We start from the raw sequence: 15,000 nt of genomic DNA on the forward strand, positions 1-15,000 counted from the left end.
AGTGTGAGAGAGATAGTGTGGGGCGGACCCACTTGCATAGTGGTTTGTGTTTTTAAGAGGTCATCCTAGCTCACTAAAAAATTGGTTCCCTAACTAGCTAAACATGAAATAAATACATGTAAAAATTAATAGGTATGTAGGAAGCACTCACTTGGTGGAATACCTTTTGGTGTGATGATGTTGATTTTAGTGTAAATAGTGTTTTGTTGAATACAATTAAGTTTCATGAGTGCTTCCTACATTGCATATTTTATAAAAGGTTATATATTTTCATAGGTTGGGAGCAGGTGTGACTTAGTATAGGCAATAGGCCGTGAATTGATGCAAGATTTGTTATTTAATGTAAAGTTTTTTAATATCAGTTAATGTTATTATTCGTTAGGTTGTGTCATACTTGCTCTCAAATAAATTTATATATATATATATGTTTTTTTTTTTTGTTTTTGTTTTTTTTTTTGGAAGGTTACGGTTGTTTTTATTGGCAATGTGCCATATGAGGTTTATTATCAAGAATTGTAAGTTAATTATACACATATATCGTGTGGATATGTGTGTTTGGATGTGGCAAGTGCCTTGAGAGTTCTTATGTTAATTATATGTTAATTCTAACATGCGTAATCTTCCTGTTATTTTTATTTTATTTTATCTTATTTTGTTTTATTTTATTTTGTTTTTGTTTTCTTTATTTTTTATTTTATTTTATTTTATTTTTTTATTTTATTTTTATTTTGGGGGGGGGAGGGATACGTATGTTTAGAAATGGCTTATGTGCCATGTGACTGCTAGTATTTATAATTATTACACACGTATCTTTGTGGATACGTGTGTTTATGGGTGGCTATGTGCCAGATTACAGTTAATCTTACTACTTACGTACGTATTCCTACCTTTTTTTTTTTTTTTTTTTTTATTTAGCTAGGGGAAAGTCCGGGGTCTCAACCAAGAATAGTTTTGAGTCTAGGCCAGTTTTTATGGTCATGTCTATGTTTATTGCTTGATGGGGGCTGTGGTAGAGTGTTGATGTCTAATGTGGTGTTCCAGGCTTTACTGCTCAGTCTTATCAATCGTGCATGTATAGTTTCTAATTTAGTTGTTTCGTGAAGTTGTTGTGTTGTTTCTAAGTAGGGGGGTTTATGTTTTAGTATACTACGTATTGTTTTGTTCTGTAATTTTTGCATTTTTTTGATGTTTGTAGGTGTACTTGTGACTGTGATTATGGGTGGGTATTCTAGTTGTGGTCGTGCTAGTGTCTTGTATAGTTGTATTTGTGTTTTTGTCTTGAGTCCTCGGAAACGTCTTAGTTTGTTTAGTGTGGTTTGTGTTATTCTTATTCTGTTTTTGATGTGTGTTTGTATTCCTTGTGTTGTTATGGTGAGGCCTAGGATGTGTGCTTGTTTGTTGTATGGTATTATGGTGTTGTTAATCTTGATTGGTGGTGGTTGTCGTGATGAAATGGCTAGGAGTTGAAATTTGTTTGTGTTTGTTGAAATTTTCCATTGTTTCTCGTATGTGTTAATTTTATGGATCTCGTGTTGTGTTTTCCTGGCAAGCATTTGTTTTCCTGTGGTGTTGGGGTATGTAATGATTTGTGTTATGTCGTCTGCGTATTGTATGGTGTAGCTTCCGTGTGATGGTGGAGGTGTGTCTGCTGTGTATAGGTTGAAGAGTGTTGGGGATATTACGCTTCCTTGTGGGACTCCACTGTGGAGTGGGAAGGCTGGTCCTATGTGTTGGTTTATTTTTATTTTGGCTGTTCTGTTGTCGAGGAAGCTACACAGTGTTTTCGTGATAGTGTCAGGGAGTTGTGTTTGTAGTATTTTGTGTTTAAGGCCTTCGTGCCAGACTTTGTCGAAGGCCTTAGATATGTCTCTTGAAATAAGTATGCATGCTTGTTTGTGTCTTTGTGTGTCTGCAATTGTTTCATATAGGGTGGCGAGTGCGGTGTGTGTTCCTTTACCAGGGGTGAAGCCGTGTTGGTGTGGGTTTAACAGGTCGTGTTCGTGTAGGTGTGCCATTAGTCTGTTTGTGATGATTCTTTCGAATATTTTACCTGGTGTCTCGAGTAGTGAAATGGGTCTGTAGTTTTGTATTTGTGTTATGTTTTTGTTTGGTTTTGGTATGAAGGTGATTATTGAGTTTTTGAATTTTTGGGGAAAGTATCCTAGGCTCAGTGTTTCGTTGAATATGTCTGTGAGCAATTGTTTAGTTATTTTTGGTGTGTGTGAGAGTATTTGTTTAGTGATTCCAGATTCTCCGGGTGTTTTGTTTTTTGTGTGTTTTATTATGTTTGTGACGTCTTCGAGTTGTATGGGTTGGGTAATGTAGTTGTCTGTGTTTAGTCTGTTTAGGTCTATGTTTGTGTATGGTTGTGTTTGATGGAGGTGTTGTGTTAAGTGGGTTAGTATGTTTGTTTCGTGATTCGTGTCAAAGTGCGTGTTTTCTTCTGGTGTGATTTGGAATATGTTTTGCCATACCTGTCTGAATGCTGTTTCTTTGTTTTTGTCGTCGTGTATTTTTTCGTTACTGTGTATTATGTATGGTGTGTTTGGGGTATTTGATCCTAAGAGTCGTTTTATTTTATTCCAGAATTCTTGTGGTTTTTGGGGATTAAATTTGATATTTGATATAATGTTGTTCCATGTGTCTTCGTAACTTTGTTTGCTTTCTTCAAGTATTAATGTTTGTATTTGTCTGATTGTTCTTATTGTGTGTGGTGTCCAGTTGTTTTCGAGTGTGGCTTTGTTTTTTATGTAATTTGCCTGCCATATTAGTTGTTTCAGTTTTTTGGATGTTTTGGGTGTGGGGACTTGTTTATGTTGTGTCGTTGGTATGCTTTGTGTAATTGCGTTCTTTATGAGTTTGTACCATATGTTTAGTTTGTTGTCTATGTAATCTGTGTTTTTTGTTTGGTTGTTTGTGTTTTGTTTTTCTGTGGTTATGTATTCATTTGTTGTTGTTTCTAGTATTGTTTTGAACTTTTTCCAGTCTGCTAGTTTGTATGCTAATTTGGGTTGTGTGGGGATAGTGATGGCCGTAGTGGAAAGTGTGAGGTTGAGAGGTATGTGGTCTGATGATGTTATGTTTCCGGGGTGTATTCTGTATGTAAGGTGGTGGTGTCTGTTGGTGAAAATCATGTCCGGGTTGCTTGAGCCAAAGGGTGTTATGGTTGTGTGGAAATCTGGTCCGAGGAAGGTGAGGTGGTTTCGTGTTATTAGGGGATGGATATTTCTTCCTATTTGATTGTTGTATGTGTGGTTAAATATTTGGTGTTTTGCGTTGAAGTCTCCTATTATATATGTTGGTATTGGTTTTTGTGTAATTTTTAGTATGTCTTGTTTTGGTATGTAGGGTCTGCGTGGTGGGATGTATAGTGTGGCTATGATAATGGGTCCTCTGTTTGTGTCTATTTCTATTGCTAATAAGTCTTCGTTGAAGTCGTCAAGAAGTTTGTGTTTTATGTTTTTTTTAATGGATATGGCTATGCCTGCGTTGTCTTCGTTGTATGTGTTTTTTGTGTATGTGTTGTAATTGTGTATTTTGACTGTGTGTCTGCCAATGGAATTAAGTAGTAATATGTCTGGTGATTGTGTTAGATAGTAATTGGATAGTTCGTGTTGTCTGTGTTTTGTCCAGGATTGTACGTTGTGTTGCATTATGTGTATTGTGTTCATGTGCGCGTGATTCATTGGCAGTTGGTTGTCCAGTGTGGTGTGTCTGTAGGTTTGTGTTTGCGTATTTCGTAATATCCTTGTTTTGTGTTTTTGTATCTTACTTCAGTCAGTCTTTGTATAGGAGCTTTTGTTAGGTCTAGTATTTTTTGTTTTATTAGTGTTTCTATTGTTTCTTCGGGTATGTCCTTAGTGTAGATGTATTTTATTTTGCCTGTTTGTAGGAGAGTGTGTGTGTTTTGGTGGATTGCGTCGTCTGTCATGTCATTGGTGTCTGGTGTTATTATTTGTATGGGTATGTTATCTTGTTCTGTTTTCTTGGCTTTGGAAGGTTGTTGGGTTTCTGGGGTTTGTTCTGAGGTGAGTGGTCTTTTGTTTCTTTGTTCTTCTGTTTCCATGTTTTCTTGTTCAGTGTGGGAGTGGTTGGTGTTGTTTAACATGTTGAGTATTGGTGTTGGATTGATGACTGAGGGAGGAATGATTATTGTGGGAAGTCCGTTGGCTTTGTAATATTCGTTTATCGTGTGTTGGTATGTTCCTGGAGTGGCGGCTTCTGTGATGTTTGCGTGTATAATGGCAGTGTTGATGACCGTTAGGTGTTTGAGTGTTATAGGGTTGGGTGTAGTTGTTGGCATTGGTGTAGACTGAGTGGTATTTCCTGAAGCTATGTTGGCGTATGATGTATTTGTGTGAGTGGATGAGTGTTGTGTTTTAAGTTCCTGGATCTTCTTCTTGATGAGTTCTTTTCGAACTGGGCATCTTGATGCATAAGTTGGGTGGTTCTGGTTGCAGGCTAGACATTTCTTTATGGCGTTGTGGCAATTGTTTATTCTGTGTTCGGTGGAGGAGCAGTATGAGCAGATAGTGTAAGTGTTTGGTTGTGTGCAGTTTCTGAATGTATGATCGTAGGAATAGCATCTGGTACATTGTGGCAGTTGAACGTAAATTTCTTGGTTGAGGGCGTGTGTGGGGAATGACTGGCTAAACAGAAGTATGCCGGTTTCAAGGCATCTTTTGACCATTGCAGATGTTTCCATTTTAACTTTAATAATGGTCTTGGCGTTCGGGATCTTGATAACCTCATTTATTTTGATGTTTGAGTTTAGCCTTTCAAATTCATTCTTGATTTCTTCTGTGGTCCTTTCTTGAATGTGGTCGTCTACCTGTTTGATGACCAGTGTCCGTTTGGCGTTAAGCTCGGGTGGGTCATTGACTTCAAGTCCTTCTTTGGTGAATGCCGCTTTAGAAGTTTTCTTGGTCAGGTTTTCAATAGTGGTGTCGTCGGCAACTATGGTGTGAAGGGGTCCGCTGGAGAATAGCTTGTGTACGTGTATGTTGAGGGTCGATAATGTTTTCCATATGATATTTCTTTTGTTGGAGCCGGCCGTGGGCCGGGTTTCTCGAAGTTTAAGTCTGCCCATTGCGCCGAGGCGCTGGGCTTGGTGTGTGTGTGTGTTCTGTGGTGTGTATGTGTCAGAGTTCGTAAGTTAAAAAGGAAGGAAAAAGGGGGAAATGGTATGAGGGAGGGGGGGGGGTTCGTAGGGGTACGGTCTGTGCTCACTTGTCCTGAATGGCCTAACGGAGCTCGTTAATTGGCTAAGTGGCTAGCGGCAGGATAAGGGAAAGCGCCGCGTCGGCTGGCGCCCGGGTGTCTATTGGCAACGGTTTGGGTGGCTCGATCGCCGGGTCTCGGCCTATGCCTGTTCCGCTAGGTGCGGGAGACAGGGAGGGGGTTTCCCTTCCCCACCAGACGACTGAGCAAGTTTTTAGACCACCAAGGGCTATGCTCAGTCGAAAGGGGGGTTATAAGGGCATATATCCGACAGAGCGAGGGGCAAAGAAGAAATTTGCCTAAGCTCGGGTATCGGTTGGATTATTGCTTCTGGCACACTGCGGAGAATGCTGAGCACGTCTTCTCGCGGTGGTGTCTGCAGCTCGAGTGATCTATCTCTATCTTCTGTCCGTACTAGCCGCCGCTGCCCTATTTAAGGGTCGCTCGCGGCTCAGCGTAGTTGGCAAGAGAGGTCGCTAGCCGCTCGAGAACCATTTGCTGGCTCCTGATTGGCTAGCTCATATTCACCTCTTGCCAACTATGGGAAGTGTGTGACCGCCTGTGGCTGCGTCACTACACCCTCATGCCCTAACATATTCAGTAAGATATACAAATTATTTTTTATATTATCGCAAAAAGGAAACTGAAACTTTGGCGTAGAATTTGTTTTTTCTACCCCGTAAAAACGTATCTTTTGGGGTATAATATTTTAAGTAACATAATTACCAATAAAGTCATATATTTTGATGTACCATTTATTATTTGATAAGTAGTTATATGCTTTTTAAACAACAGCTGGAATTTTTAAATGTTCTGAACAGACCGCTGGTATGTAGAAAAAAAATTCCTTGTCAAGTTGCCACATGCCGCTATTTGTCTATGTTTTGGTACAAAATTATACGAAACGGCAGCCCTGCTGTTCGGCGCACGGCCTCTATTTACGAGGTATGTATTTGCTTCGCTTGGATTGTATCGCTACAAACGAACCCCAGACAGGATTCGAAACTTCTAAAGACGAGACCAGTGTTTGCATTATATCCAACCATGACTACTGACACCAGCTTTTCACGAACACACACACACACACACACACACACACACACACACACACACACACACACACACACACACATACACGCACACACACACACTTTCGTCGAATGGACGGCGAGAATTGGTGTACCGAAGAAAAAGGAAAATCTACGTGGATCTCAACGTCCAGGAAGTGCCTTATTGTATTTATAGGGAAGGGGAGTGCTCGTGGTGTAGTGGGGGAGTGATAGGGAAGGAGAAGGGAAGGGATTATTGAGGGAAATGAGGAAGAGAGGGACATGGTCTAGGAGGCCAGGCGTCTTGTAAACAAGAGGCGGACCGACAATAGTGACTTTGGTGATGACGGGATCAACAAAAATGTAAAGATTAGAAGTATAGATAAAAGCAGCACAGTGGAAGGTGATGATAGTAGTTTCCAGGGATTTAAAGAGGGTGGGGTGGGGGGATACCAACCTCCCCCGATTGGCAAGACTAGAGGAGAAACTTGATAAGATGACCGAACGTTGGGAACACAGGTTCGGTAACGTAGCCAAAATTGCGCAGAGTTGAAAAATTGGAAGAACTAGAGAAGGCAAACAAAAATTTAACTAATGAAATATAAGAATTAAAAAGACAGTTAAAAGAAGTAAAAGAGGAGAATGAAGAATTAAAGAGGAATAATAAAGACAACAAAGAGGCCATAGCAAAAGAAGCACAGGGTTGGAAAAAATCCAGGAAAACAGTAAAGTTGCATTTACTGACATAATTAAACAGCAAATGAAAGAACAAACTGAAGACTCAGTTATCAAAGTAATGAGACAGAGGGAGAATATAGTAAGAGACTTAAGAGATAAAAAGAAACGTATAATTATATTAGGAATGAAAGAGAAACATAGCCTAGATAAAACTTCAAGAATTAATGAGGAAAAAGAGAAAGTAAGCCGTTTACTAAAATTAGTTCAGGAAGATGAACCTGAAATCATGAAACAAATTGAAGAGATGTTTAGGCTCGGAAAGTATAGTACAGATAAGACCAGACCAATTAAGATTAAATTCTGGTCACAAACGACGGCAGAGAATATCTTAACAAAAACAGGGAAACTAGCAGTAAGTGAGCAATATAAAAAGGTATGGATGAAAAGAGAAATGGATAAAGAGGAAAGAGGGGAGGAAAAAATGAAAAGACATGAAGCTAAGGAAAAAAACGAGATGAGAACAGAGCCAGAAAAAGAGAAGTTCTATTGGAGAGTAGTGAATATGAAAGTAAGGAAATACGACATATTAGAGAAAAACAAAAGGGAAACAAAGAATACAATGGAAGTGACAGAAAACTAAGAGTGTCTTACACAAATATAGATGGATTAATAACAGAATTGAATGAGCTGAATGATTATCTGAAGGAAAAAGAACCGGACATAATGGGAATTGTAGAAACGAAATTAAAAGGTCCACTACCACCCAACAGTATAGGACATGATGCATAAAATTATTGGATTAGAAACAGAGAGACAAAGCAAGGGGGTGGAGTTATGTTCCTGACTAAGAAGGATATTAACATGAGGTGTGTCACATATGGAAAGAATACAGTAGAGATGATTATGATCGAAGTGGAAGACAGAGATAAGAGGAGCAGGAAGTTTGTGATAAATTATGTGCCTCCAAAAACAGCCTCGTGGGAAGAGAGTGAACATAAAAGTATGTTAGAGGACACAAGGATAACATTAAATAAGATAATGGAAGATGGAAGAAGAATAGTTATGATGGGCGACTTTAATTGCAAAGAAGTCTGCTGGGAAGAGATGACAGTAAAGGGTGGAGACGGCTCATGGGGAAATGTTCTACTAGAGATGATTATTGAACATACAATGACACAGTGGATACAGGAGAACACTAGCTATAGAAATGAAGAAGAACCATCGAGACTAGACTTAATAATCACATCTGAACCTAGAATAGTGGAAAAGATTGCATATAAAACACCAATAAGTAAAAGTGACCACATATTGATTGAACTGGAACTAAACGATGAAAAATACATGAAAATAAATGAACAATATAGAACAGGAAGTATGATGTATGAAAAGACAAAATTTGATACAATAAGAGAATTCTTTCAAAAAGAAAACTGGGAAAGAATATACAAAGAAGAAACAACAGTGTAAGAGAAATGGAATATTTTGACAAAAAAATTATAAAAAAGGAGTGGAAAAGTATGTCCCAAGACAAAAACAAGAAAAAGAATATGTAAAGTGCTGGTACAACAAAAATTGTAGGGAGTTAAAAGACAAAAGAGTTGGACCAAATTGAAGAAAGACAAAGGACCTGAAAAATGGAAAATATATACTTGTTATAGAAATGAATATGTACAAGCGTGCAGAGAGAAGAGAAAATATGAAAAAGATGTCATAGAAAAAGGTGAAGATCAACCAAAACTATTTTACAGATTTGTAAACAACAAACTGAAAAACAAACAAGATTTGGAGAAATTAAGACAAGGAGGAGTTGAATACACAGAGGAAATAGAAATGATGGATATTGTGAACAAGCATTTTAAATCAGTGTTTACAAGGGAGATCATACAACCTGAAGAGATCGAATGGAAAAAGAAAGTCCCCCTATGAAAGAAATAGAAGTAACAAAGAATGAAATAATGAAACACTTGAGTAATCTTGATGTCAGAAAATCGCATGAACCAGATGAAATAGCAAACTGGATTTTGAATGAATGCAGGAATGAACTGGCAGACATAATACATAGCATAATAAACAGTTCCTTGAAAGAAGGAAAAGTTCCAGAAGATTGGAAAAAAGCAAATATAGTACCTATATATAAAGGGGGAAATAAAGAAGACCCTACCAACTATAGACCAGTCTCTCCAACAAGTAGAATAGCAAAAATTTGTGAAAGAATTATCAAAAGTAGATGGGTAAAAAAAAAAAAAAAAAAAAAGTGCTAAATCCAAGGCAATTTGGATTCAGACAAGGACGATCATGCGTCACCAATTTAATATGTTTCTATTCAAGGCTAATAGATGTAATACAAGAAAGAGATGGATGTGCTGATTGTGCATTTCTAGACCTAAAAAAAAGCTTTTGACAAAGTACCACATAAGAAGTTGCTTAAGAAATTAGAAACTGAAGGAGGGATACAGGGCAAACTGCTTAAATGGATGGAAGACTTTTTGCAAGGAAGAAAAATGAGAGTAGTGATAAGAGACAAACACTCAAAATGGGATGAAGTAATAAGCGGTGTTCCACAAGGCCCCAATAATGTTTGCTATATATAGTGATGATATGGATGAAGAAATTGAAAGTTTATGAGCTTCTTTGCAGATGATGCAAAACTATTAAAAAAAAGTGAACACGGAAGAAGATTGTGAGTCACTACAGAGTGATCTAAATAAAGTATGGGAATGGAGTAGGAAGTGGGAGATGGAGTTCAACACTAAAAAGTGTAGTATAATGGAATTTGAAAAAAGCAAAAACAGAATAACAGGATCATATAAATTGGGAGAAGTAGGAATAAAAAAAGTAGAAAATGAGAAGGACCTGGGAGTCATTGTTACGAATAATATGTCACCTGAGAAACATATAAATAAGATTTTTGGAGAAACTTATAATTTAATAAGAACAATCAAAGTGGCATTTACATACCTGGATGAAGAAATGGTGAAGAAAATTCTAATCACTCTGATAAGACCAAGGTTGGAATATGCAGCAACGATGTGGTCACCAAGTACAAATATTTTTATATGAAAAAAAAAAAAATACAAAGAGCAATTACAAAATTGGCACCAACACTCTCAAAACAATCATATGAAGAGAGACTAGCAAAACTTGAACTACAGTCACTAGAGCAAAGAAGAGAGAGAGGAGATTTGATAGCTATTTACAGAATCATGAAAGGCATAGAAATTATTGATAGAGAGAATCTGATAAAATGGGATGATAGAAATACAAGAGGACACGGAAAGAAAATCAAGAAAGACAGCTATAGAAGAGATCTGAAAAAGAACAGCTTTCCTCACAGAGTAATAGACAGTTGGAACAAGTTAGATGAGAAAGTGGTGTGTGCAAAAACAATACATGAATTTAAAAATAGATAAAATGAGATATGGAGACGGGATCCTACGAGCATAGCTCCCCTTCCCGTAAAATACAAATAGGTAAATACAACTAGGTAAATACACACATAGACATTTGGAACAAGTTAGATGAGAAAGTGGTGTGTGCAAAAACAATACATGAATTTATAAACAGTTTAGATAAAATGAGATATGAAGACGGGACACCACGAGCATAGCTCCCCTTCCCATAAAATACAACAAGGTAAATACACACACACACACACACACGCACACGCACACACACACACACACACACACGTACCTCGGATACACGACGAAGATTGGAGCTCCGGAAAAGAAGTGCAACTTTCGTGGATCTCAATGATGAGGGAGTACCTTGTTGTATTAGTAGGCAAGGGGGAAAGCTCGTGGTGTAGTGGGAAGGTATAGAAATGGGAGAAAGAGAGGGGTTAGAGAGGAAAATGGAAGGAAATAAGGAATGGGACGAACGGGCCCCGGATCTTAGGAGAGGTGTAAACAAACGGGGGAAAGAAAACACAGACGAGGAACAACAAGAAAAAAGAGGTGTCAAGAGCAGAAATATAGATAATAACAGCTCAAAGGAAAGAGAAGATAACTGCTTTTATGGATTTAATGAGGGAGGAAGTGACAACCTCCCCGACTAGTAAATCTAGAGGAGAAACTAAGAAAATGAACGAAGAATGGGAGGTTAGGTTTAACCAAGTAGCCCTAGTTACCGAAAGAGTTAATAAAATGGAAGAACTAAAGAAAAAGTATCAAAATCCAACTAAAAAAAAAAAAAAAAATAGAAGAACTAAAAAGACAGTTAAGAGAAGTAAAGGAAGTGAATGAGGAATTAAAGAGGAATAATAAAGAAAATAAAGAGTCCATAGCAAAAGAGGTAAGTGCTTGGAAAAAAGTACAAGAGAACAATAAAATGGAATTTAGAGGTATCATGGAACAACAGATGAAAGAACAAACTAAAGACACAGTTATTAAAGTGATGAGGGAGAAGGAGAATACAGAGATTTAGCGGATAAAAAGAAATGTATAATTATATTAGGAATGGAAGAGAAGTAGAATCTAAATAGGACTACAGGAATAAAGGAGGAAAAGCAAAAAGTAAATAAGATACTAGAAGTAGTTCAAGAAGATGGACCAGAAATAGGGAAACAATTAGAAGAAACATATAGACTCGGGAAATACAATAGAGATGAGACCAGACCAATTAAGATCAAATTCAGGTCACAAACGACAGCAGGGAATATCTTAGCAAAGCAGGGAAACTAGCAGACAGTGAGCAATATAAACAGGTATGGATAAAGAGAGAAACTAATAAAGAGAAAAGAGAAGAGCAGAAAACAAAAAGACTAGAAGCTAAGAAAAAAAAAACGAGAAAAGAACAGTCAGAAAAAGAGAAATTCTATTGGAGAGTAGTGGATATGAAAGTGAGGAAATGGTTCATAGCAGAGAAAAACAGAAGGGAAACGGAAAACACAATGGAAGTAGCAGAAAATTAAAAGGTCTTACACCAAAATAGATGGCTTAATAACAGGCTTGAACGAACTGAATGGTTATCTGAAGGAAAAAGAACCGGACATAATGGGAATTGTAGAGACAAATTTGAAAGGTCCACTACCACCCAACAGTGTAGGACATGGTACATATAATTATTTGATTAATAACAGAGAGGTGGGTGGATTTATGTTCCTGACTAAGAAGGATATAAATGTGAGGTATGTCACATATGGAAAGAATAGAGTAGAGATGATTATGATGGAAGTGGAGGACAGGGATGGGAAGAGCAGGAAGTTTGTTGTAAATTATGTGCCTCCTAAAACGGCTTCATATGGAAAGAGAAAGAACACAAAAATATATTGGAAGACACAAGGATGACACTAGATAAGATAATGGAAGATGGAGGAGGAATAGTTATAATGGGTGACTTATTGTAAAGAAATCTGCTAGGAAGAGATGACAGTGAAGGGTGGAGACGACCTATGGGGAAATGTACTACTTGAAATGATTATAGAACATACAATGACACAATGGATACAACAGAATACTAGGTATAAAAATGAGGAAGAACCATCAAGACTGGACCTAATAATCACATCAGAACCCAAAATAGTGGACAGGATTGAAGACAAGACGCCAATAAGTAAAAGTGACCACATATTGGTTGAACTGGAACTAAATGAGGAAAAATACATAGAAAAAAACGAACAATATAGAAAGGGAAGATTGATATATGGAAAAACAGATTTGGATAAAATAAGATAATTCTTTCAAAAAGCAGATTAGGAAAGGATACACAAGAACACAGCAGTAAAAGAGAAATGGAACATTTTGACAAAATTTTATAAGGGAGTGGAAAAGTATGTTCCAAGACAAAAACAAGAAAAAGGATATGTAAAGTGTTGGTACAACGAAAGATGCAGGGAGTTAAAGGACAAAAGGGACAAAGTTTGTATAGAATGGAAAAAAGCAAAAATCCTGAAAAATTGAAAATACTAATTATTGAAATGAATATGTACAAGTGTGCAGAGCAGAAAAAGAGGAAGTATGAAAAGGATGTCATAGAAAAATGTAAAGGTCAACCAAAACTATTTTACAGATTTGTAAACAACAAACTGAAAAACAAACAAGAATTAGAGAAACTACGACAAGGAGAAATTGAACACATAGAGGAAATAAAAATGACAGAAATTATGAACAAGCATTTTAAATCGGTGTTTACGAGGGAGAACATACAACCCAGTGATATTGAGTGGGAGGAGAAAGTACCCCCTATGAAAGAGATAGAAGTAACAAGGAATGAAATAATGGATCACTTGAGTAATCTCGATGTCAGAAAATCGCATGGACAAGATGAAATGGGAAACTGAATTTTTAAAGAATGCAGGAATGAGCTAACAGACAAAATACATAGCGTAATAAGCAGTTCATTAGAAGAAGAAAAAGTTCCAGAAGATAGGAAAAGAGCAAATATAGTACCAATATATAAAGGGGGAAACAAGGAAGACCCTACTAACTATAGACCAGTCTCTCTTACAAGTGCGATAGCTAAAATCTACGAAAGAATCATCAAAACTAGATGGGTAAGGCATTTGGAAAAAAAAACAACGTACTAAATCCAAGGCAATTTGGATTTCGACAAGGACGATCATGCGTCACAAACTTAATGTGTTTCTATTGAAGGCTAATAGATGTAACACAAGAAAGAGATGGATGGGCTGATTGTGCATTTCTAGACCTGAAGAAAGCTTTTGATAAAGTGCTACATAAGAAATTACAAAAGAAATTAGAAACTGCAGGGCGTATACAGGACAAATTGCCGAAGTGGATGGAAGACTTCTTGCATGAAAGAAAAATGAGAGTGGTAATAAGAGACAAACACTCTAATTAGGATGAAGTAATTAGTAGAGTTCCACAAGGAACAGTTCTGGCCCCAATAATGTTTGCAATATATATTAATGATATGGATGAAGGAATTAAAAGTTATATGAGCCTTTTTGCGGACGATATAAAATTTTTGAAAAAGTGAACATTGTAGAAGATAATGAGTTGCTACAGAGTGATCTCAATAAAATATGGGAATGTAGTAGGAAGTGGGAGATGGAATTCAATATCAGAAGTGTAGTATAATGGAATTTGAAAAAAAAAAAAGAATAGTGAGATCATATAAATTAGGAGAAGAAATTAAAAAAGTAGAAAATGAGAATGGGGAATAAAAGAGAGAGAGAGAGAAAAAAAAAAGCACAGGGTTTGAGAAAAGTCCAAGAGAACAAAAATTGCATTTAGAGATATAGTGACACAACAGATGAAAGAACAAACTAAGGACACAGTTATTAAAGTGATGAGAGAAAAGGCGAATATAGTAAGAGACTTAGCGGACAAAAAGAAATGTATAATTATGTTAGGAATGGAAGAGAAGAATAATCTAAATAGGACCACAAGAGTAAAAGTGGAGAAGGAACAGGTAAACAAGATATTAGTAGTTCAAGAGGATGGACAAGAATCAGGAAAAAAAAAATGAAGAAATATATAGACTAGGGAAATACAATACAGATAAGACCAGACCAATTAAGATCAAATTCAGGTCACAAACGACAGCAGAGAATATCTTAGCAAAGCAGGGAAACTAGCAGACAGTGAGCAATATAAACAGGTATGGATGAAAAGAGAAATTAATAAAGAGAAAAGAGAAGAGCAGAAAACAAAAAGACTAGAAGCTAAGGAAAAAACGAGAAAAGAACAGAGTCTGAAAAAGAGAAATTCTATTGGAGAGTAGTGAATATGAAAGTGAGGAAATGGTTTATAGCAGAGAAAACGGAAAGGAAGCAGAAAACACGATGGAAGTAGCTGAAAATTAAAAGTGTCTTATACAAATATAGATGGCTTAATAACAGGCTTGAACGAACTGAATGATTATCTGAAGAAAAAAGAACCGGACATAATGGGAATTGTAGAGACAAATTTGAAAGGTCCACTACCACTCAACAGTGTAGGACATGGTGCATATAATTATTAGATTAGAAACAGGGAGGTAAAACAAGGGGGTGGATTTATGCTCCTTACTAAGAAGGATATAAATGTGAGGAATGTTACATATGGAAAGAATAGAGTAGAGATGATTATGATGGAAGTGGAGGACAGGG

At 36.9% G+C, this 15,000-nt stretch overlaps 1 protein-coding gene across 6 annotated transcripts in view; it reads right to left on the reverse strand.

Moving 5' to 3' along the window:
- Window positions 1-15,000, reverse strand: part of LOC143029744 (sodium- and chloride-dependent glycine transporter 2-like) — a 181,260-nt gene that overhangs the window by 135,750 nt on the left and 30,510 nt on the right. The gene's annotated exons all lie outside the window — the stretch shown is intronic.

The sequence above is a fragment of the Oratosquilla oratoria genome, chromosome 11, assembly GCF_046742065.1.
Source record: "Oratosquilla oratoria isolate Oo_2021 chromosome 11, ASM4674206v1, whole genome shotgun sequence".
Taxonomy (NCBI): Eukaryota; Metazoa; Arthropoda; class Malacostraca; order Stomatopoda; family Squillidae; genus Oratosquilla; species Oratosquilla oratoria.